This window comes from Aythya ferina (assembly GCF_964211825.1).
Source record: "Aythya ferina genome assembly, chromosome: 14".
In the NCBI taxonomy this organism is placed as follows: Eukaryota; Metazoa; Chordata; class Aves; order Anseriformes; family Anatidae; genus Aythya; species Aythya ferina.
This window is the reverse complement of record NC_140312.1, coordinates 6,383,646-6,407,353: the sequence shown is the minus strand read 5'-3', so window position 1 is coordinate 6,407,353 and position 23,708 is coordinate 6,383,646. Positions and strand designations below refer to the sequence as shown.

The 23,708-nt window shown below is 42.1% G+C and overlaps 1 long non-coding RNA gene across 1 annotated transcript in view; it reads right to left on the bottom strand.

Moving 5' to 3' along the window:
* Positions 1-9,113: 9,113 nt before the first annotated feature.
* Positions 9,114-23,708, bottom strand: part of LOC311444474 — a 151,245-nt gene continuing 136,650 nt past the window's right edge. Inside the window, exons 4-6 of the long non-coding RNA XR_014697895.1 lie at positions 14,773-15,109; positions 12,890-13,010; positions 9,114-10,052 (exon numbers count right to left, since the gene is read on the bottom strand). This is a non-coding gene — a long non-coding RNA (uncharacterized lncRNA). The remainder of the gene's footprint in view (positions 10,053-12,889; positions 13,011-14,772; positions 15,110-23,708) is intronic.

The following is a 23,708-nucleotide window of genomic DNA, read 5'->3' as shown; positions in this document are numbered from 1 at the left end:
TGCACTAATGCTTCATCAGATGGAAATGGAATCAACAGTAATAGAACCTCTGAGCTCCAGAACAATAGGTGAAATAATTCAAGCACAGCTTTCAGATTAAAAAAAAACAGCGAAGGGTGTTTGGTTTCTTTCTCAATCTTTCTTTTCCTTCTCTATATATAGAAAATAACCTCATCCACTTACTCACATTCTGTGGCTCATCACCACAAAAATATAAATAAAAGAATGAAACCACCCTTCGCTGCAGACAGAAAATAAATCAGAGGCCTCAGTGCTTTCTCATTGTTGCAGCTGGGGCCTGTCTTCACATTTATTTATTTTTAAATTTTCCCTCCCTCCTTGCACTCTAGAGACCACATCCCATAAAATGTTGGGTTATCAAGTTTACTGTGAATAATTCATGAGATAATTATAAAACATTTAAACCAGAACATTATTATCTTGCAACTAAAAAAAAATCAACGAACCAACAAAAAAATCACAAATACTTAATGATGTCCTCCAACATTGATGGCAAACCTCTTGTGCCTGCAATGTTCTTTATTGCTAAAATGAAATAGAATTAATCTTCAACACCATTTTTTGGGTCCTAGCACAGAATCACATAAGAAACACTCTGAGGTAATATGGGAACACAGAAATACCTATACGTATGTGTATAATCAGGCACATGCACACAAAGGTGATCTAGTTTCAGTCCTCCCCCCCCCAAACATGCTCTGAGGCATGAGGGACATAAGCTGTTATGCTCAAGTGATAGATTCAGTGCATGCTGATGGGTTGTAGGATCCACAGACACACACACGAGCTGTGCATGCAGCAAGGAGCTGGTGTGACTGATGGAGATAGACAAGCACATAAACGCTTCCAGACCTGTGGCAGCCAGACCATCCCCTCATGGGATGCTGGTAGGATATAAGTTTTTCTTTCTCATACTCTTCTACTGCAAAGATGTGTTTTCTCCCTTCATCCAGAAGTGGATCTTAGGTCAGTTTTTGTTTGGATTATTACTGCCGAGAGCTTACCTTGAAGTTAATATAATAAATTTCATATTTACACTGGTGTCAACATATCAGGATTTGGTCTTGTATATGAATCCAAAATTGAGACTGCTCTCTATGTCTACAAAGGCTCCTAGGAAAGCATCTCTGATAGTGCAGATCTGTAGCAGAACAAGCATGGCTGGCTGTGCAGGACTCCTCCAGCCTGGAAAACAGCTCCTCTATCCCCTTCCAACTGGACATGAGGCTAGAGAAGTGTCTGGGAAAATTCACAAGGCCATGTCTTCACTATGTGCTGTTGAACCTAACCACCACACTACTCCTGAGGGCTTCAGTAGGCATGTACAGAAAAATCTTAAAGCTTAGTTTACAAAAACTATTAGCCTGTGGCTGGACAGATCCAGGTTTTTCAAAAATGACTTCAGGAACATGGCAAAATTTGCCCCCAGAATATGTGGTCATCTGCAGATTCTGTGCTCATCTGCACAGAAAAGGAGGCTAAGGGCTCCTCTTCCTGCCAGCAGCTATTAAAAGGCCACGTTAAGCAACACAAGAGCTACATCTGCCTTACAACCATGAGCAGCCCTCTGTGAGGGCTGGAGGCATGCTGCACATGCTGCACAGGTGAATGTGTCCCCGAGGGATTTGCTGCTAAGCCGCTGTTAAACAAAACCGCCCGAAGCCTGAGGCATGGCTGTTTGATTAACCACACACACACCTTTGTGGAAGGATTAGGCAGACTCTATAATCACGATGTTTGAATCTTAATTGAAAACCAAGAATCTGTCCCCGGTCCCTCCCCTGGGACAGATTCTGGTCTGGGACCTGGCAGGGGAGATGTGTCTGTGTCTGTGACATCTGCTTTGGGGAAGCAAGGAGGGTCCCTGCTCCAAAGAGCCGTGTTTACCTCCTGTCATACATCAGCCTGGTAAATGCCACGGGATTGTACAAGACCAATGGAGACAGTGGGGACTGGAGCTGGAATTTCAATCATCTTTACGGAGCCCATTTAGAAATCTGTCTGCTCTGTGCAAGTGTCAACAAACACTCATGAAATTTCATCTCTGCATCAATTTGCAAAATAGGAAAAATGCTTCATGAACACGAACGTAGCCCTATGTATACAGCTGCCAACAGATGCCCTCTGGGGTGATTCTTGTTATTTGCTATGTTTCTCTCAGCAAGATGTCATTTATCCTGAAAATTATTATCGATATATGAGCTGAAGATTAAGCCCTAAGAAGCTCTATTATCCCCAGCCCTGAAACACAAAGGAATCCTGTTTCAGAACTTCTTCTCTAGGTACCTAACTCAGCTATACTGCATAAGGACCTGTGGTCAAGAGAGTGCTAACAAGCTTGGATTACCAGACTCTCATCCCCTATACTGTCTGTGTAGGGAAGCAGTCCCAATATCTAACTTATGAGCCCATCAGCGACTCTGTCAATGCTCAGGAGTCCCATTCGTGAGCATTCAATCTCAGTGCTGATGGTGCAGTGCAGTGCTGGCATTAGGAAACCAACAAGACTGTCAATGAATGGTTGCTACTCTTGTCTATGTGATCCTGTAGTTAAAGACCACAAATCACAGTGCTAGATGTTGTTCACGTCCCCCTCAGATATGTAACTATAGAATAACCCCTTCCCCAAATGAGTTACCTGTTTCAGAGAGAAGTTTACATCTGTGCATATAGATAGGGACAATGAGATGATAATGAGACAATCTTGACTGCTGCTACAGAGTCTGACAGAGTTTTGATTGCTGGTACAGCAATTTAACTAGTGTTACATAGCTAGTTACAGATCGTAAAGAGGTAGTGTCCCTTCAGGGAATTCTTCATAACCACCTGTGATTTAAAATCTGAGCTTTAACTTGACACATCAGGACAGTGGCAATAGGAGGGGGTGTGTTTTAGCTCATGCATTTGCTTATGTTCTTCCTGAACATCTCCTCCCAATATTTGAGATCATCTGAGTACGACAGTTTCCCAGTGAAAGAGCTTACGACTGCAGCAGCATTTGTTTCTCTGTGGAAGGACAAAGGGAGGATCAAGTCCAAATTGTTTCTCCTCAAATCATGGATCAACTGAGCATCTCTGATGATGTCAGAATTCCTGGCACATAGACCAAATTCAAAATTTGCACTGAAAGATTGATTTCCAGCATCAGCATTTAATGTCTGCTCTACCTTTCTTTTCCCCAAGCAGGGAAAAGAAAAAAAAAAAAAAATAACGGAAAGAGAAAAAGAAAAGGAAGGAGAGAGGGAGAAGGAGATGGTTCAGATTCAACTGCAATTTAGCATTCATTTGCATTTTTAAATTAGTTAAGCTATGGACCGTTGCAAAGCAATGACAGAGAATTTTTGTAATAATTAGTCTGCTGGGAGTGTAGAAATGGCTATACAGGCAGGTTGTGCTGAAAGAGGAAGCAATACCCAAATGCTCAAACTGGGATTTGCACAGACAAATTTACTCTCACTCATACAGGGCCAGATCCAGCTCGCCAGACATGCACAGCTACAATTCAGACAACTTCATCTGCACTAGACACTGTCTACAGTCAGTGGAGAGAAACGGACGTTTCTGGACTATGATTCATTTTACCCTAAAGTAAAAATCTAAATCAGACCAGATGAGTAGCTTGATGCTTTTGATGAGAGTTTAGCTACCTAACACAGCCAAAGACATCTCTGTAATAGACATCTGAAGTGATGTGAGGTAAATTTCACCACTGTTGTTTTCAGTGTAACCTTAAATTCTGCAGTCTTTTGTATGCATCAGTCTCTCTGCAGGCTCACTTATCTTCTCCATTCCTTCCACAATTCCTACCACAACTCTCCTGGTGCCTTTAATGAGATATATCCCTCTCCTACTTCCAGTCCTAATTACTTCAGAGCCATCAGTTAATACTCATGGAAGAAGGAAGGGTGGTCAGCATGGGAATGAACTAAAGGACCTCCAGTTTTGCCCCAGAGACCTACCTTCCCTGGGCTTGTATAAGGGCATACAAGCACACTTCACGGTACAGTGCAGGTTGCTGCATCTTCAGCAACTGGAACTCCGAGCTTTTGCAATGCCTCTCATGCATTTCGTATTTGTTGTTTGAGAGATGGGTGAATATTATAACGTCTCCTTCCTTGGCTGGCAGAACATGGCAGCACTAATGCTCACTTTGCTCAGTGATGGGAAGAGCCCATTCGTGACTAAGCGCTGTTTTAGAAACACTTCATACTGGACTGTCTTGAAAGCAATTGTCCACCAACCATTAGATACTCTCCGTCTCGTATCACTGTATATTTGTTGTCCTTTCCCTACCCCGCTCTTGGCATCTCTTTCTCAGTATGAGTGCTACTTTTTAAGTTTTCTCTCTGAGTGAACTGAAGCACAAGGAACATTGAGTGAATTTCCTGAAGTCCAAAGCTTTCACCTGATTTGAAACTTCAACCTTCAGTGTGTTTGTGTTTCTCCAGTTTTGTCACTGTTTTGCCCCAAAATGTGAATGCATTCTCTTTCAAAGCAGCAACAATCAGTCCCAGCAAATCACCATCAGGAATCAGTCAACACTATGTATCTGGCATGGGGATGCATTACTCTCAGTAGGAACAAAAAGTTAAATGATAGGGAGACTACAACCCTTCTCTGACCACTGAATCAGTTTAAATGTTTCTGATATTTCATTACAAATCTGCATCTGTCCATACACATGAAAAATGATTCAGAGTCACCAAGTACATAGAGTCCAAACACTTGAGTTGGATGTCACTGATTATGTATCTATCAACCCAATGGGATAAATAATTTAAAGAATGTATGCAATTGAAGTGTTGTCTTAATCTATGTTACAGAAAATTGCATGCAGCATCCAGGGTAATTACAAAGGAATGGGATTAGGGCTATGCCATGGAATGGTTTGCTATCTCTTAAACATAGTGCTGGATTATAGAGGGTCAGCATTTTATGGATGCTTAGTCCATAATGATGTGTCATCTGGGTATACAAGAACCAATCATCTTTGAAAAGTTTTACTTCTAGTCTCCTTCCAAAGTCACGATGACTTGATAATCACTCCACCTGCATCAAATGCGTTGACTCTATGACCGCAAAATAGAGACCTCATTATTCTGACAAGAAAGTGAGTGCAACTGGATTTCCCTAAAGGAACCCAAAGCTTTACGGTTCTATTACCGTGTCACTCTGAGTTTTCATAGGTATTAATCACAATGTTACATTTTGTCTCAGCATGGATTTAAGTGACTTGATCTAAGCTATCTATTTTGAGGAGAGAAGGGCAAGAACAGCATGAAAGCTAAAATAAATAACTGGCGATACTTGCAGTATGGATGCCAAGACCAAAACGTGCACCATTCCACATCTCTTAGCCACGTGTGCAGCTTTTGGGACTGGCATCTCATTTATCCCTTCAAAGGTTCTGATATGTTTAGTGTTACCAGTTTGCCCAGTCTCAGCTATGATATCTTAGAAAGCTCAGGTTTCCTGCTTGCTCACTCAACATTTTCCCTAGCCACATGTCCAAATGGAGGTTCAAATACTTCCTAGAATCATCTGTGCATTTTCCCTCATGATATTCTTTTGTTGTTCCTCTGGCAGAGAAGAGTTGTGGTTATTATGCTTTACAGCTGTGGTGTAACGTCTGGACAGGTTTTTTTGTTAGCGTGTAGTATAGAGGGGCACACGAAGCACACCTTCTGCCAATGCTTCTTCTCAACTGAGCTCAAGCAGCTGATCAAGCATGATGGTTTGGTTTCTACTGTAGGCAATGGAGTGAGAAACAGCTCCCAGGGACCACTTATCTCATCCTAAAATGGTGTTCCAAGAGAAATAGGCTTTATTTTTGAAGGATCATTCTCTCCCTACTAACTACAAAGCAAATCAATCCAGTTGTTTAAACTCGAAAGCAATTTTTAGACAGTTACATTTAGACTAGGTGGAATACTAATAAGAGGATTTTGTTCTTTTGCTTGTTTGGGTGTTTTTGTTTGTTTGTTTTTGTGTGATTTGTTTGTTTTTTTTTTTTTAACTTCATCCGAAGGCATCCAATGTATTTACATGATACAGTTCTTTGTTAAGCTTCTATTTTTGCTCTCAGTGAGCACTACAATACAGTGCAAGTGCAATACAGTCTGAGCACTGCGTTGCAGAAGGGGCAGAAGGGGTCAAGCCCAATGCCCTCTGACACATATGCAGACCTACTCCTATTGAGGTTTAGCTGTCTATTACTCTTTGCTGTGTATTTCCGTATGTGCAAGCAGCTTTTCAGATAACACACTGTACTGCTCCATAAAAACAAGATCCTGTAAAACCTATTCCTTTAGACCATCCCCACTCTGAGATAGCCTATATCTCTCTATTTTACAAAATAAAGGCTTGAGAGCTCATTCTCCTGAGCCTAGTGTTTCCACTGTGTTATCTGTATTATCTGTGATTGTCTTGGAAACCCAGCTCACCCTGAGGCCAGCTATTAACATCTTTCAGCATAACAACAGCTTTTATTGTCCCACTATTTCACATGCATCCTGTCAAGACATGCAGATGAATGAGTTACCAGGGGGTAAGTTTGGGTATAAATTTACAAGGCCTCTACTCCATCATAATTGCCTGTATTCATATTCTCATTCTTCATGCTCAACCAGATGTACTTGGAAGTGATTTGTCCTTAGGAAAAAAAAAAGAGGGTGGGGGGGGAGGTGGGTTACTTTGCATCTGCTCTGTAGGAACAAAGAAAAAGGTGTCCTGAAGCTTCTTGTGGAGAAGCTGACATCCTGGGAGGTCACCCACTAACATTCCCTGCCTAACTCATTCTTACATCTGTAAACCCTATCATGTCTATTCTGCAGTATTAGAAACGTTTAGGGAAAAAAAAAAAAAAAAATGAAGACTTTTAGTTTGAAAGATGATTTTCATCCAAGTAGCTGGAGTATTTCAGTTGGAAGGAAACACATTATCAGGGAGAAAATACTGAATGGGATTGTCTACACTACAATTCTTGACACTGTGTATATGTGAGCAACCATCCATAAAGGACATGCAGTTTAAATCAGCAGAAGAGTCTCCTCCAAGCCCAGCTGTAATATTTCTCCAGAGACACAACCTGAGAACATTTGGCTATCTGCATTTCTGCATGTTCCTCAAAGCTTTTGTCAGCATGACTATGATGGCTAGTGGGTATGATTTGCTCACAGTCCCAGCTGACAATCAGGTCAGCAAAATCCCAGAGTTTATATATGTTCTCTGGTTCTTTTTATTATTTAGTGGATTGACTAAGAAGCCCTTAATAGCTCCAACGACTGTTGTGTTTTCAATGAAGCAGCAAATAATTGAAAACAGTAAATACTCATTATAACTAGTAAACGGCAATACAATAATAGGCAGGCAAATATTAGAGAACTTCTCACCCAGCTGGGGGAAGCCAAATATAATAAAGCTTGTCTTCAGAGAAATAAGCCATGAAGGGCATCCATCTCTGTAATGAGTTCAATTTGCCCTTCTGACCTGTGGTGCTATTCCACCCAGAATGAGAGCAAAGCTAAAGAAGCTCCCTAATTCCAGTCTGTACACATACTTATCTTACTTAGTATTTATCTCTTACGTGAGTACATTGACTTTGGTGATCTTCAGCTCACACAAGTTGGGCTCTTTATTCTTTCTGACTATTTATCCGTTCCAGCAATGCTGAAATAAGAATTGCTCTGTAATAGTTTGTGAATACTGCGTGATGTCCTAATTATCACAGTGCTCATCATCTTCATGTTAGATGAACTGAAATGTGAGGGGAGAAGTCACAAGGAGGATCAGACATTCTGAGGAAAAGTCTGGCTCAATGTGTGCTGCTTAATGCAAACAACTCTGGGATGTTAAGAGCCACATCCAGGACACACAAAAAGGAGGAGCATCAGAATATCAATGCCATATCCCTGGTGTCTTACATTACTGTTGTAGAATTGTGACTGTGATTGGCTTTTGTTTCTTATTTAGCTTCAACCTCTCCATGGCTAGAGAAGATGACTGTAGCTTGTAGAAGAAAAAATATATTTTTCAAGGATATGGAATTGTTATTCTAATTTGAAAAAAAAAAAAAAAAAAAAGAGAGAGAGAGAGAAGCAGATACAATGATCCACAGCCCTTGGGACCTTGGGATGGATTCCCTTTCTGGCTTATATTGACATAAAATCATACAGGAGTGGAAAAATTTGTATAATGAGAATTAAAATGCACTACCCAATTTTCATTACTGAAGTGGTGAAGGTCTGTAAGGACATAATCATAAAACTTTTCCCCTGAATTTCCTCTTTTTTACTCATTAACTGACTTGTTCAAATTCTCTTCTTTGTTTAGATTTCAGCAATAAAAAATGATTCAGCCAAAAAGCTTTAGAGTAACTCTGGTTTTGCATCAGTGTAGAGGATAGCAGGTTTCACTCCAAAAGCTTATGTGCCTAGTTCAAAATGATGCTACAATTGCTGATGTTCAAGGACAGATTGGATAAGCAGCTGCAAGAGAGACCCAGCGTGGCTTACTGAGAATCACATCAACCTTCAAAAATCCTGAGATGAACACTCAGAGAAGGGAGAGTATTATGGAGAAAGATAAAGCATGCTTACCCTATCCTTATTCTTTACCAGGTGCCTGCTTATGTCATCTGTTGGAAACTGGGTACTGTCTTAGGTGGTCTAAAACACTATTGCTAGCCTTATATTCCAATGATTTACATCCACTGACTAGTTAGAGATACACTTCTTTAAGGACAATTCTTTGCTGCTGGACATTGGCAGAATAATTCTAGAAGTTTTGCCACAAACTGGAAGTGTTTTGCAAAAGGGACAGAACCAACCACAGCAATGCCAACTTCAGACATTTTATGGCAGAATAAGGATGTGTTCCTACTGGAGCAAAAACCTAATTGACCCATAATCCCTAAGAGCAACAATGTAGAATAAAATTCCCAGTATAATTGGTTTATAAATCATCCCTGTGTTAGCAGAACCTAGCAATTTATTTTGAGTATCTGAGCATTTATTCTCAGGAAACGCAGTGGTTTAGCTATATTTAAACTCTTTGGCTGGTGCTACTGGAGCAAAGATGACAACCATGCACAATGATTTATTTCTCCACTTTACTTGGGTTGTAAAGGTGTGAAGACACAGCTCTGAAAAAGCACTCTATCTAGTGGCCAATGTGCACTGCACAAATGCCATCCCTAGTGGCCAAAGCTTTCTGCTGTGCTGGATTTCCACTCAAAACAGCTGCTGATGGCCAGCTACCTTCATCCCTCCACGATGCCTGACACAATGTGCTAGCTTGTCACTACTCTTTGAGAACTGCTTTGCCAGCAAAGGTTTTCTAGGAAGTCAGTGCCCCACACGGGGAGTCCACACGGTAACAAATTCACTCTTGTGTAAATCCACGGTAACAAATTCACTCTTGTGTAAATCCTGTTCCTCAGGTCACAAGCTGTCCTTGTACCCTGCATTCCTAACTCCCCTGTACTATGCTAATGTTAACATTTATTCATTTATTCTGTACAGTGGGCACAGGAAATCATCAGGGACATTTTTGATTGATGCCAGTTAGGATGGTTACTCCTTATTTTCCTGCTTTGTGAAGAACCTTCACTCTCTGGCAAAAGGAGCAGAAATGGTTTCTGGATGCAGCATCTAGAGAAAACCCCCAGCATTAGCAACCTTCACAGGACAGTGGAGTGGGATGAGGTCCAGATGCAGATTTGGGTGAGATCAAGAATGAGTAGTGAAAGCAGTTTATGGTAGTTTTATCTGAGCAGAGGCTTAGCGTACAGAAGAAAAAGATCCTGCCTTTCTCCATGGAAAAATTTGGAGCCACCTGCCAAATCTTTCCAGCGCTCAAGTGGCCAGCACAGGGACATGGCTGGCAATTTCCTTTTCCTGATGTTCATTTCCACGTTCATCCCTCCAGGAAGCTATAGCAGGGCCATCACTTGATCTCTGCAGCTGTTCTGCTGTGTGCCAGAATGGTGACCTCAGCGGCAGCAGATGGGAAGCAATACAGTAATGTCATCCCTGTGCCATAGATTTAAAAGGACAATCCAGCTTTTCATTAGCAGAATTTCACAAAAAATAACAAAAGTTCAGGAAGTGCCATATGCATATCCTAAGCAGACAGAGGGACCTAGTTACTTTTATCTTAATGAATGATGCTTCTAATGTATAACGAGGCACTGAAAGTCTGTTAAAAGGGAGCAGGATGGAAAGGTAAGTTTTTGCACCACACTGTTCTTCTACATTATCAAAGGAAATCTGAAACATTGGTCTCCAGTTACAACAAATTTGATCATGGAAATATGGTTGTAGGGAAAAAAAGAAAAAAAAAAAAGAATCGAGAATTAAAGCTGCTTTCCCCCTTGCTTTCCAAAACTAGAAAGTAGCTGGGCAAAGAGAAAACAGTGAAAGAAGGAGCAATGCCTCTAGCCCCAGCGCAAGAGTCCCAGCCTGAGCATTTGACTCTGTGGAAAGAAACAAATACATTTCCCAGCATATGTACCTTCTCCAGACAGAAGTCCCACTCAGGGGGAGATTTCTCACATACTGATTGCAAGATATTTGGCATGCAGACACACCAGCACACACGCTCCTTCCTAATCACTTAACAAATATCATTTACCTCTTTCTAGAGCTGAAGCTACAAACACAGCCATGCCTACACTTGCTGCACCACTTGGGAATGCATCACCAGGCATTTTCCTTGAAAAGCACTGAGTGGCATCTCTGATGCAAAAAAATGTATTTTCTTCCAAGTCATCTGTTTGCTTGATATACATTTTATCTCAATGGTCACGGAAAGTTCTGAATAAACCTTTATGGAAATTAACATTCTTTGTTTAGTTATGCTCAACATGCAATTTCTACAACCTCTTACACTTTCGTCCAGCAAGATGGGTTGTACAGAATCTACCTGTCTCATGATACAGTGCATTGTCCCTGAAGCTCCTCTTGCATCCCAGCAAAGAATTTCAGCTGGGCTCTCACTCAGTGGGAAGAGATGGGGGTAACTCAGTCATTGTGCATTGCACTTGCCTTCTCCTCTGGCTGTTGTGCAAAGAGCTGATTTCATTTTTAAAATCTTCTGTTCGATTCATCTCCTGGATGCTTAGGAGACCACCAGATGGTCCCTGTAGCATAAAGACTACTTAAATGAGAACAAATACTTACAAAGAACTTCATTGAGTTCTTAAGTAGCCCATTACCTACATATGGGCAAGGAAAAGCAAGAGCTCAGGGAAGACGCTTAAAGAAGGAACTTAAGCTGAAATCTTCAAGTACATGCCACTGCTTTCAGTAAGTAAGGCACCTCTTGAGCATCAATTTTATATGACCTGGAGAGCAGTTTTTGATTTTTAAACACTGGTGCAAAATTCTCTCTCTAACCTTAGCTTTGATCCGAGCTAAGATCATGGAGAACAGGTGAGAAAGAAGAATCTATATGGAAGTGATTAATTATTGCTGCCCATCTTGGACAGTGCTGTCTAGAACTGCATTTTAAAAGCACATAATTTTGATGGTATATCTGTTCTGATTAGCCCTTCAAAAGAATATTCATATAAGTAGGAGCTGCAGCATCTCTGCTGAAGTATTCTGACGACATAATGGATTGTTATAAATATGTAATTTGCCCAAGTGAAACAAGTTCAGCTATTTAGGGTAGGTCAGAGCATTGAGTTATTGTGCCCACTCTAACATAATTCTTACTACCTCTTAGGTCAGAGAGAGCCTGTTTAAATGCAAACGCACTTTGCAACTGCAATTTGCAAAACAATGAAAGAAATATGCACAACACGGTTTGCTGACAAAGCAGAATTTAGTTAGAGTAGGACATTGTTTTAAAGGTTTACCCTGGGGACACCAGCTGTTATCTTCTGTCATTTAGCAGTGCTTTAGAAGATACGCTTTCACATAGTACAAGGAAAAGCCAAGAATAAAATCAGGAGACATTTTACTTGTAAATAACAGCACAAAGGCAGGAAAATCTGTGAGTCCACAGATAGGATAGTGATGACACAGAGGCATTCACCATCATATGTGCTACTTTAACAAGCAGGGAAAGCTCATTCCCAGTAAGAGGCTATGAGATAGCAGTTATTTTATCCTTTATTAATACACAACAACTACAGATGCTGATGTTCAGTACTTACTTTTTCTATCCATTATTTCCTATGTTTTTTTTCCTCCTAATATTGCAAACAGCAACTGCTGTTTACAATATTGTGAATGATGGTTAATGCTTAGATTAGATGAGAGTTGGGAGGAAGAGATGGATTAAATGCAGAGATTATACCATTTTAACAGACTTCTGGCCTTTGTCATAAGTGAGCTATCAAACTCAGACCCAACAAAATCCATCAGGAGAATAGCAGCTTTGCCAGCAGCTGTTACAAAGGGGATAGGGAATAATTTTAAGTCAAGACCAATAACTTCTATCGGGATTAGACAAATTCACAGATGGTGGAATTATCAGTGGCTATGAAAAACAACAGTTCACATGCAATGACTCACAACATCTCTAACCTGAGATAATGGGAAGATAAGCAGAAACAAAGCCACCTGTACTTGTTCCTTTGTTTGGCCTCCAAGGTGCAGCTGTTGTGCGAAGAAGGTAGCAGAAAAGGAAGGCAAGATATGACATGCTAGCTACAAGGAAAATGTTGGACCCTCTCCTCCGATGTTCTCAAATCTGTAGTGATGATGCTGTGAAAGGCATTCTACCATCCTAGAGCTTGGGGCGACAAGTCAGCAACTCAAAAGACAGAGGAAAAAATATATAAATACCAAGGGAGGTGGAAGACTTTACAAGGAAAAGGAACAGCAATGACCTGCATCAAAATAAACAGAGAACCACTTGCCTGAATGAATCTTTGGTTCAATACCATTTGTGAGTTCTGATCACATCAGCCAGGTCTCCAGGAGACAGAATTCCCTGTACAACATCAGCAAATTAGTCCAGTCTCCAGTTGTGACTAATGCCTGGAGGAAAACACATTAAAAACAAACACACAAACAACAAAAATCAGGAATTATTGAGCCAGTTACACACTGAGGAGAACAGGGAAAACAAAAAACCTGCAGGTGTCTACATAAACCCAAAAGACTGATAAGCTTATTTTCTTAACTTAGGGCTGTAGCTTGATAAGCACAGGGAGTAATTTTTACAGTGGCTGTTTGCACGAGGTCAGTACATAGTACAGTGGTCACCTCAAACACATCTATGGAGGTAGAGCCAAAGGGCTTCCAGCACTTTGGTTTGTATCGCATTTTTTATCTGCAATGGAGTTTGTAATGACAGCCACATGGGAAGAGCCAATTACACTTCTGCCAACGGTTGCAGCGTACCCTGTGAAATATTGCATCCCTTCAGCACCTCAAGGACTGCAAAAGCTGGGGCACGAAGTCTGAGGCTGAACACACTGAGGAAAATCTGTGTGCACTGAGTTACAGAGCAGACTTCCACGTTATGGACCTACCTCAAGGTCTGGAAAAAAATAAAATAATAATTAAAAAAACCTATCTTATTCCCTTAATTAGCCCACTTAGGCACAATTGAGCCTGCTGCACTGTGAAGGAGAAGCACAAATGTGTCAGACAGACTGGCACAGTGGAACTGAGCATCAGTGCAAGCAGCAGCAGGGACAGATTCAAAACATTGGTTTTGAAACCTGCTGTTACAAAGTACGGATCTGGGGGTGAACCAAGAGGGACTTCAGAGAAATGTCTTCTTGACATCTTCTTGTTGCACTTGATGAAGTGCTATTGCCCACTCAGACTCTCTCCATGTTCTGCTGCTCAAGCACAACCATTATTCCATCCTAGGAAGGGCTTTTGTGCCAATCTCTGATAAGACCAGGGGCTGCTTTGTCTGCTGGAGGTGATCTTGTATTGCTGCACAATCCACAGGAATGGATACTGCCAGACCTCATTGGGCCATATACCACAGACCAGAGCTGAAAAAGCCATTGTGTTCCCTGCCTCAGAGTGAAGGGAAAGACTGAATAGAAGAGATGCTGCCAGTTGTTTTCTATATTGATTCCCTTCGCACTTTCCAGTCACCAACTCCTAGCCTCATAAATACCTGCAGGGTCAAAGCCCTGTCCTCATGTGTTGGAGCAGTGACCTTGATAAGTGACACAGCCAATATACTGTCACTTCTTTGGAAGGAATTGCCCCCCAGTAAAATTTTTTGCTCATTCAGTCTTCCTCCTCCTTCAAGCAAAATCTGCCAGAACTGACTACATCCAATTCATTTTCTTCTTCTTTATATTTTATTTTCCATGTTGTCCCAGCCTCCCCTCGCAGAGGTGTCTCCCTGGGGAAATTCATGTCCCTTGTACTTTTTACTCTGTGTGCATAATAGAACATTATCTGCATAATTTATCTCTCACTACATGTTGTGTTCCTTCTGGCTAAGTGTTTTTCGAAAATAAATATATATCCTTATCATGTACACTGAGAAAAAGAGCCAACAAGCCTGTCCTATGTGAGAACTCTATGATACCCAAACCCTGAACTACCAAAAATATATTGGCCCTGTCCTTTGGGTCAAATGTGAGTGTAAAGCTGAGCTCCATTCTGCCTCTATATTTTGTAATGCTCAATTCTTTCTCTAGATCTAATGCAGCCCTTGCAAAAATGAATCAAGACAAAACTTGGAATTGAAATGCAACCCACAGAATAAGGGAATTCCATGAGATAATGAAAAAAACAAAAACAAAACAAACCCTGCGTTTAATGCCTTTTGTCACACCTCTGAATGAATCAACCGTCATGGGACTGGGAAGAAGCACCGGCTGTGGACTAATTAGCATGACCATGACATCCAGGCTACGTGGGATGGCAATGTTTCTTCCACCTAGCAAGCTCTCAAGCAGCACAACTGCCAGCCAAGCCATGTTACAGCTCATGGTATGCAGGGGTGCTGACAAAGCATTTGACCATGTCTTGAAGTTAAATGTCCTGGAGCTGCTGTGGTCCAGTCGACACAATCTTCAGTGAGCTTCTCTTCTGTCTGGTTGAGCATGAAGACAGCACTGTGCTTTGCTGATGTTGCTGTTATTTCCAGGTGTTTACAGCTTAGAGCAAGAAAATTTAAAGAAAAACATAATAGAACAGATTATTTTCTATTGATGCCTGAGGTTTCACAGTAAATCTGAATCACAGCATAATAGGGTGAAAACAAGTCCTGAATAACCAGGGGACTGGAAAATCTTCCCTCTTGGTTTATTTTACCACGTGATTACACCCACACAATTAGAAGTGAATGAGATGCTTCTGTCTTTCTTTCCGCTTCCCTTCACAATTCATAAAGTGTCCAGGTTTTCCTCCTTAACACCACACAGTTGAGCCCCTGCTTTGCACAATCTTCCCCACTAGCAGTTCACCAGCAGTTTCATAGCTTGAGTTCAGAAGGTACTGGGTGTACCCCATACAAGGACTGAGTTGGAAACTTGCAATAACAGGCAAATCCAAGAACAATGTCATTTTTAGAGTGTCACAGCAGTGGATTTGAGTCAAACCAAGTGAATTTGACTAGAATCAAGGCTGAAAGCTGTCAGAAGCTTTGCTATCCCATCCACAGATCCGCTATCCTATCCACAGTGTCCCCATTTACACATTTTAGACCTGTTAATACTGTCCCCTTTCTGATTTCTTTAGACCAATTTATGTTTCTTAGGGGAAGAGCCTGAGGAAGGCAATGTGAATTTAGCTTCACTAAATCACTAGTAACTCCCTGATACTTCTCACAAGTCTATTTGCCTTTTATCTTAAAAAGATTTTAAAAGTAAATAAATAAAAAATTGGACTTTATTGAAGACCCTTTAGAGCTAGGAACGTAGCACCTGTTGGAGTCAGCTGTGAAACCCTGAAAATAGGAGGAAAAACAAACAAACAAACAAACAAACAAAAAAACAGTCTGTCTCCTCTCTTCTTTGATAGTATTGCAAAGCTCTGCTGTGCATTTTTATGTTTTAGCAGAAGAGCTGAAACCAGACTTAATAGCTGCAGAAAAGTGACCTGCTTCATTACAGTTTCTTTGAGAATCTCTGAGTCTTTGAGGCCCCTTGCCATGGGAGCAAATACAGAGAGACTAGCATGGACTGGTTCTTGTGCATGAGCACAGTGGCAAGAAGAAGGGCGAAGGTTTATGCCAAAACAAACAAAAACTTTTCAAAGCTTCTCATCTCCTCTAAACATCAGCTGATCCTTACAAACCTTCCTCTGAAATCACAGGCAACAGTCACTTCTTCAAGGACTTCCTTGGAGGAAAGAAGTTTCCTCTCTCTCCTCATTTTGCCATATCCACCCTTTTCCCTTAAAACCCAAAGTTTCTTTGGCATGTGCTCATCAGAGCCAAAAAACCTGTTTGAAACATGACACACTCTTCTGCTTCCAGAGCTACTATCAAGACTCAGACTTGTATTGATCTTTCTCAACATTTTCATGGCATTTTATTTTCATTTTTATGTCAGTGCCTGAGTGCATCCAACAGAGGTGTCCTTCAGGCAGGTGAAGTCACACTGTCCTTTCTTTCATTTTCTCTGTGTCTGTGCAATTCTCTGTTATCAGTAATGGGAATAGGTTGCCCCTATGCTGTATCAATGCAGAGATGAGACTGCTGGCCTGGCTACCCAGTTCTGGTATCAGACCCGGTGTTGGTACCGATACCTGGACCAGTATCGGTTCTGGTATTGGTATTAGTTCCACTGCTGGTATTGATTGGAATAATTTACACAAAAGGATATGAACGGTAACATTTGGTGAGGGGAAGGAAGCCTGAGAACACACAGGTCATTTCAATCAGCTCAGCATGATCAAACACCGTGACGCATCTGCTCAGAGCATCTGTGGTGTTTAAATGTTTGCCCCAGAGTCAAAATATTGCGATACAGAAAATACCAACATGTTATGCGCTAAGGAAACCAAGAGTCATTTCCTTGGTGAGTGCTGTGATCTCGGGATCAAAAGGAAATGGAAAAAAAATCAGTTTTAAAAAGGACTGTAAGGATAATAAAGAGTTTTCTTCATTGATGAAAGTCACAAAGCTGATAGCTACCGAACAAAATTCAGAAAGAGGAATGAGATGATATAGCACATGTGTGGTCAAAAAAAAATCAATCAATTTTTGGCATTTTTGCTTTTCTAATTTCAGTTTTGGACAATCAGTATAATTAAAACAGAATTGCTTAGAAGACCTATAAAGAAACCCCTTTTTTAATAAGCATAAATAACCACTGGAACTCCCATTTTAAGTGGCAATGCAAAGTGATTTCTAGCATGAGGGATGCCTGAGTATTTTTATCTTATTGGTTCTTTTTTTTTTTTCTTTTATTTTTTTGGCAAGGTTCCTTCATCCCTTCCCCAAAGATGAAGTTTGGTTTGGTTTAACTTGCAGCCACACAACAAATCTTTGCAGAAAATTTCATCTGAAAGAGCTGAGCAACCTCTTAGCTTCGAATTTTCCTCTGGAAACATCTCTCTCACACTCAGGACTACAGAGGGAGCCTCTCTCTTGTCATAAACCAGCTTCACCAACTAAATTAGCTGGGTAACACCGAGTGGTGTGCAAATTCTCAGAGAGAAGGAAATGCACTAGAGCAACTTCATTCAACCATTAAATTGGGCTGTGTCTACCTCTTTCTTGGGGGTCACAAACAAGAACATTTTATGGTAAACCTCTAGGGATTTTGCAATATCAAGGTAGAGGCAAGGTAAATATTTCAACTCTCTGTAAAAATTTCTGGTCTGTTTATCATTGCAGTTTCTAAGCACTTAAGTGAACCAAAAATAGTTTAGCAGTTCAATAGAGCAAGACAGGCACTGTATCCATGCTGGACTGGACATGTGTGTGTTAGCTGCATCACTGACCATAATAATATCCTTAGGAATAAGTGCAGGATTCATGTGTTCTTCCAGATGACATTTTAGTGTAATTCTACATTAATAAAAGTATAACTGAAAGATCTATGCAGAATCTAGCTCCATCTAGACCGCTGAAGCTGGAGGAATACCGTGAAAGCCTTTCTGATGCTGTGGGTTGGAGCTGGGTAAAACAAACCTGAAGATGAAAGGGCTAGCACCCAATAGCACTGTCTTCTCTGTTACTACAGACAGTCAGTCCTTGAGCTGATGACAAATTGATTTGGAAATGCTCTGATTCACCTTGGTAATTTGAGGAAAGAAAAGGCCTAGGGGATTCCCTTTTCAGTCTAAAAGGGAAATATATTTTTATGAAAACCAGTCATGCTATTTTTCTTTTGTTTTATCACTGAGATGTTCTTAGCGATGGTGAAAGTGAAACATGCACAGTCCTGGGGAGAGTGAGCATCCCACAGGCAGGCAGTAATCAAACCCATCTCCTGACAACTTTGCGGCTTTGGTGCAGAACTGTAGCTGGCTTTCATCCTTTCCTTGCCTAAACTGGTCTCCTCATTACTTGTGGATGGACTCAACTTTGGTTTAGAGCATTTCCTGAACTCCTGGACAATCACATAAACATCCTGTAGCCTTGAGATTTTTCCTTAGGGCTACTTGGGACTAGAAAATAGAGAAGAAAGCAAGTAAATACTGACTCAGATGATAAATTCCATACCTCACTCCCAGCTGCTAAGGAAACTTCCACTTCTTAGCTCTCAGAGACCACTTGTCCCTCAAGCAACTACGCCATTTTCTTTCCGAACAGAGGCATGAGTTACTTTATGCCAATACTGGGATCAATACCAGCAGCCCCAGGACTTTTAATACAGCATTCACTCCATAAACAGGGTATTAGCCAAGTACTTTGTCTCAATCAAGGTACAGCACCTGACCTGAAAAGTTTAAATAGCCTTCTGCCCAGGTGATTCACAACCACAGAGCCAGCACTGGATATTTCAGTTACTTAAAACTTTACGAAGGATAAACAATATCTGTTAACCTTTGAATTCATCAGTTCTTATTTATTGATATAAAACCAAAGAACACTCTAATATAGAGCTGGCTTCTTCTCAGAAGCCTTTCCTCCCCCTCCCTTGACAACTTTTCAAGTACTAGGAGATCAAGGACTACAATGACTGAATTTCATTGAGGGGTTTAATTAACAGCTAAAAACTTTTGGCAGAATGGGAGCAGCGTGAGGTCAGCTGCATGACGTGTGCTCCTTCTGTAGAGTTAGTCAGGAGCTGCCGTGAGAGGCATTTTCAGGTTGCTGAGCATTGGGAGGGATACAGAAGAGGGTGGTAGCGTGAAGCCACAGGGCTCCCTGCAATCTGCTGAGCTCAGGAGGAAGAAGAGCACGTTCCCTTGTTGCCTTCATGGCTACCTGTTCTCTGGTGGAGATAAAGCATATGTTTGGAGCCTTACAGAGAAATATTTCACTTCATTGTTTCACTTCCAGCCTCTGGCCCAGTATGACCAAACAAGAACAAGCTGATGGGTTGATTGTCCTCCTAGAGCTCACCTTTATTCTCTTGCTTGGACAAAATACTTCCACACAGATGCCTTCTCATAACCTATAGAGCTGAATTCCTTCTCTGCTCTAGTAGCATCAGGTTAATAATGAACCACACTCCCTCACCAAGCAAAAAAAAAAAAAAAAAACAAAGAAAAAAGAAAAAAAAAAACTCAAACTCTAATCAGACACAGGAAAACTCAGAGGACAAAAACGTATAAATAATAGAATCAAAAAATGCAAAATAAATGTAATTTCAGCAACCTCTGAAGCAGGAGCTCCGTCCCTGCAGGCTGTCCGTCTCCCCTGTTTGCCAGAGACAACAAGAGGAACCTGTGTTCAGCTGTTCCCTTTGTGCAGAGATTAATTCATTGACAAGGCTCCCAGTAATGTGCCAACTCATTAATTACTGCAAGAACGGTGTCAGCAAGAAGTAGGCAAGGTGACTGCCGAAAATGGTCAGAGAGGACCGTCTATTAGTGCTCGCTACCCTGCCCATTACATGCCAAAAAAAAAAAAAAAAAAGCAAACTGATAATATCTGGAAGACATTTCTTAACTATTAAAAATCACGAGCTAAGTTTCTAATACAAAGCACTAATTTAAATCAGCTTTGGAGGAGCAGACTAAAGGGGAATTGACCCCACAAGCCAGTCAGCCCTGTTCCAGGGGTGAAACTATTAGGTTGTGTCCTGTGGGCACAGCGGAGTCCTGGAGTAGGATGGGTTGAGGTCTGCTTATGTGAGTGCTTGACTCACAACCCTGGGCTGCCTCCAGAGGCAAAGGGATGGCCACAGCCCGTTTCAGACCTCACAGCTGATAGCTCTGCCTGGTGCCTCCATCCGAGGGGGACGTGACCACCAGGAAGACTCCCATTTGCTATTAAAATTCATCATTCTTCTTGTAATGCCAACACTGGGATAACGCGCCTGGGATTAGAGGTAGGAAATCCATCAAGGCCAACACTTAGTCACACTCAAGTGCTTTCAATCCACAGTTGCTAAGTAGAGCAGCTTCAGAAACAGCCCCTTTAGAAGATCAGCAGGGCAGGGGGCCTCCCGACCGCTGTGCGATTGAAGTCAGGGCTCTTCCCCAGGCAGAGCCCATACATCTTCAGTAAAGGGGCATTTGAATGTCGGGTGGTGGGAAGCAAAGTCGTGTCACTGCATCAAAGGCTTTCCTTCCTTTGGCTCAAGGGAATTAAAGGAGTAGAGGCAATTAGCTGGAGAAACTTCAGGTTGTTTCAATTCGCTTAAAACTCAGAAGAGCTCTGGAGTATTTGTAAGAAAAGGCAAGAACCACGTTACAACTTCTCTCTTCTCGTGCCTGCCACAAGGCTGGTGAGTTTATACCCCAGAAAAAAGGCAGAGGAAGGTGCTCAGTTAATAGCTGTGGCAGCATCCTGCCACACCCCCAAGAACCTACCCATACCCCTTCCCAATCTCTGCACTAAATCTAAGAGGGTGACCTTCCTACCTGCCCTGTAATTTCCTCACCTTTTTCCAGCCTTTTTCTTTGATGGATTTTCATTTTAATTTTTCCCCCTCTCCCTTTAATTTGGCCAGTCTCACTGCAGGCCGTAGGGCTAGGAAACATTATTTTTATCCTCTGATATAAAAGGGATATGACAGACCCGTGCTGTAAAATGCCAAATCATAAGGAATTCCGCACATAACAGTTCAGATATCCAAAGGGGAGAGGCAGGATATGGATGGCTTCCAAAAGTATCTCTAAGTCCACCAGCACCACAGAGAGAAATGTACTCCTGCTCAGAGGTCTTGCAGAGATCAGAGCCTCTGGGTGTCAGTGTTAATTGTGTCACACACCTGGAGTGGTTTGAGGAAATCAGTGTTTGCTGATGGAAAACACAGGATGGGTGATGTGGGTTCCCTTAAGGGTGAGGGCTGGAAAGAAATCAGCGAAGAAAATGTGTGAAATATCACCTGGCAGCAATAACCCAGGATCAGGGTGGTGCTGAGCAGCTGGGAGAGAGCAGGGAACCTGATGTGCTGGAGGGAAGGGGAGCTGGTGGGCTGGGAGATTAGAGACACACGTGGTGGGAGTAAGGAGGGCAGAGGGAAAACCAGAAATGAGGGCTGGCAATTCAGATACAAATGGATTACGCTGAGATAAAGGCAGCTGGGAGGGAGTCAAAGGAGGTGAGATTAGGAAGTATGAAAAAATCACAGGAGAGTTGATCAGCGCTCAAGGAAAATCAGAAAGCAAGGTCACCTGGATCCTGTTGATGGCTTTCAGATGAGAAGAGTTGGAACAGTTTGAGAAGGGGAGAGCCACAGAGAAAAACATGGCAAGGTTATAGGCCAGCTGGATTTAGAGCCAAGCCAGCTACATGCAAGAGACAGCTCTGTCGCTGGGGACATGCCACCACCCAGGGGGACTCCCAGTGGCCCCAGGAGAAGCGTCGCTCCCCAGGGGCAGCCAAGTGTCACGACTCCTTGCCATGACCCCGGTGTGCTAGCTGTTGTGTGGCCATCGTGTGGCTCATCATGTGTTGGAAAATCAGATAACAGAGAGGTCTGAATAGTGCAGTGAGCAGATGATGGAGGAACAGCAACTGTGCTGGCTTGAGCTCTCTTCTGGGCTGGGAATCAGCTCCTATGCCAGTTTGGTCAGGGAAGAGAGACCACGTTGCTGTGCCCCTGGCTCCTCACAGCCTACCTCTCTGTTTACTTTCCCCTGCCAACCTGCAGCATTCACTAGCAGATTCCTGCACTGCAGTTACTGCAAAAAGAGCTGGCGCAGGTCTTCACTTGAGAAACCACCTTGGGGACTGTAGCCTTCACACAGCAGTGAGTGGGGCTGCTGAATGCATCATTCACGTAACCATCAGATTACTTTATTTCCATTATTCCTGACAAACAAAAAAGGGTAAAGCTGAGAGGAAAAGGAGAAGAAAAAGGGAAGAAAGGATGAACAAGAGGAACCTGCTTCGAGCAACTGGGGTTAATCTGACTCAAAGCCTAAATCCATGTTAGCAGTTAATCCAGTTAGTAAGGCTTTCATTGGGAGCTTTGAGAAATCCTTTAACCTCTTGCTGTAAACTAGGAGCAGCTTAACAGCTCAGTGTTCATGAGAAAAGCCTGTCAATAATGCTGCTAAGCAGGTATTTAGCAGGATTTAAGAAACAAGCATGTGACAACTCTTCTCTAATGAAGCAATTGGGCTTCTCTCCAAGAATCAAGTGGTCACTATTTTCTTTAGTCTTGCCTGTTATCTGCTTTTCTACATTCAAAAGAAGACGCAGATATGGTCTCTATCAACTTGGGCAGTATTCCTTCCCAGCAAAACCACAGTAGGTTATTTCTAAAAACCACAGCAAGGTTATTTCTATAATCCTTATGGATTCTTCATCCTCAGAGATCTTTTATGAACCAGACTGCAGTACTCAAAAAACTAAATGAACTTCCCTGTTATTTTTTTCCCCTTTCAGGGGTGTCTACAGTGTTCCAAAGAAAGCAAATTGACAAATAGCTTTGACAGTTATGGCTTTTTACCCTCAGCCTGAGTCTAGCAGGATAAGCAGTAAAGCAAACTTTTTTTTTTACCATCTGCCTGCAAAGTCATTACAGATTCACTCTGCCTGCAGAGACTGGCCAAATGTGAGCTAGCTGCAGTCCAGAACTCATGCAGTCCCGTTTAGCCTGGTGCTCTGTCCAGGTTCCTGGCAAAGGCAGACTGTGAGCATGGCTGGGGAACATGGACATAGTGCATAAACCTCACCCCTGCCCTGGAGAGAGACCTGAGGGATCAGATTCTCTCAAAGATAGGTGTCCCAAGGTGGGAGTGACCACCTCTTTGTGTGGGAAGCCCTCTCTAACCAAAGCAGCCAGTCGTCAGGGCACAGAGTTCCCCACACCAGCATGGTGGGGACCAGGATCAGTCTAAAAGCTCCAGTACAAACCAAGATTTTCCGCTACGATCCCCCAGCCACCATGTTACTGTTGGAGGGCAGCTCTGAGCTATGGGGTTATGGGGAAGTAGAGAGAGTAGATGTATGTGTCAAGAGTGTGTGGCACACACACACTGACCAAGGCACAGAAACCAGGGCTTTTCTCAGCCTTCCCCTCTGACAAATACCAGGAGATTCAGCCAGGACTGTTATCCCTCTGCCTCTTGGATCCCGGGCACACACATTTCCTGTTTCTGTCCACCTTCACAGATGAAAGGTCATTCTGCATTTTCCAACTCCACGCCAAGCAGGAACGTTGCATTACCTTTGATATT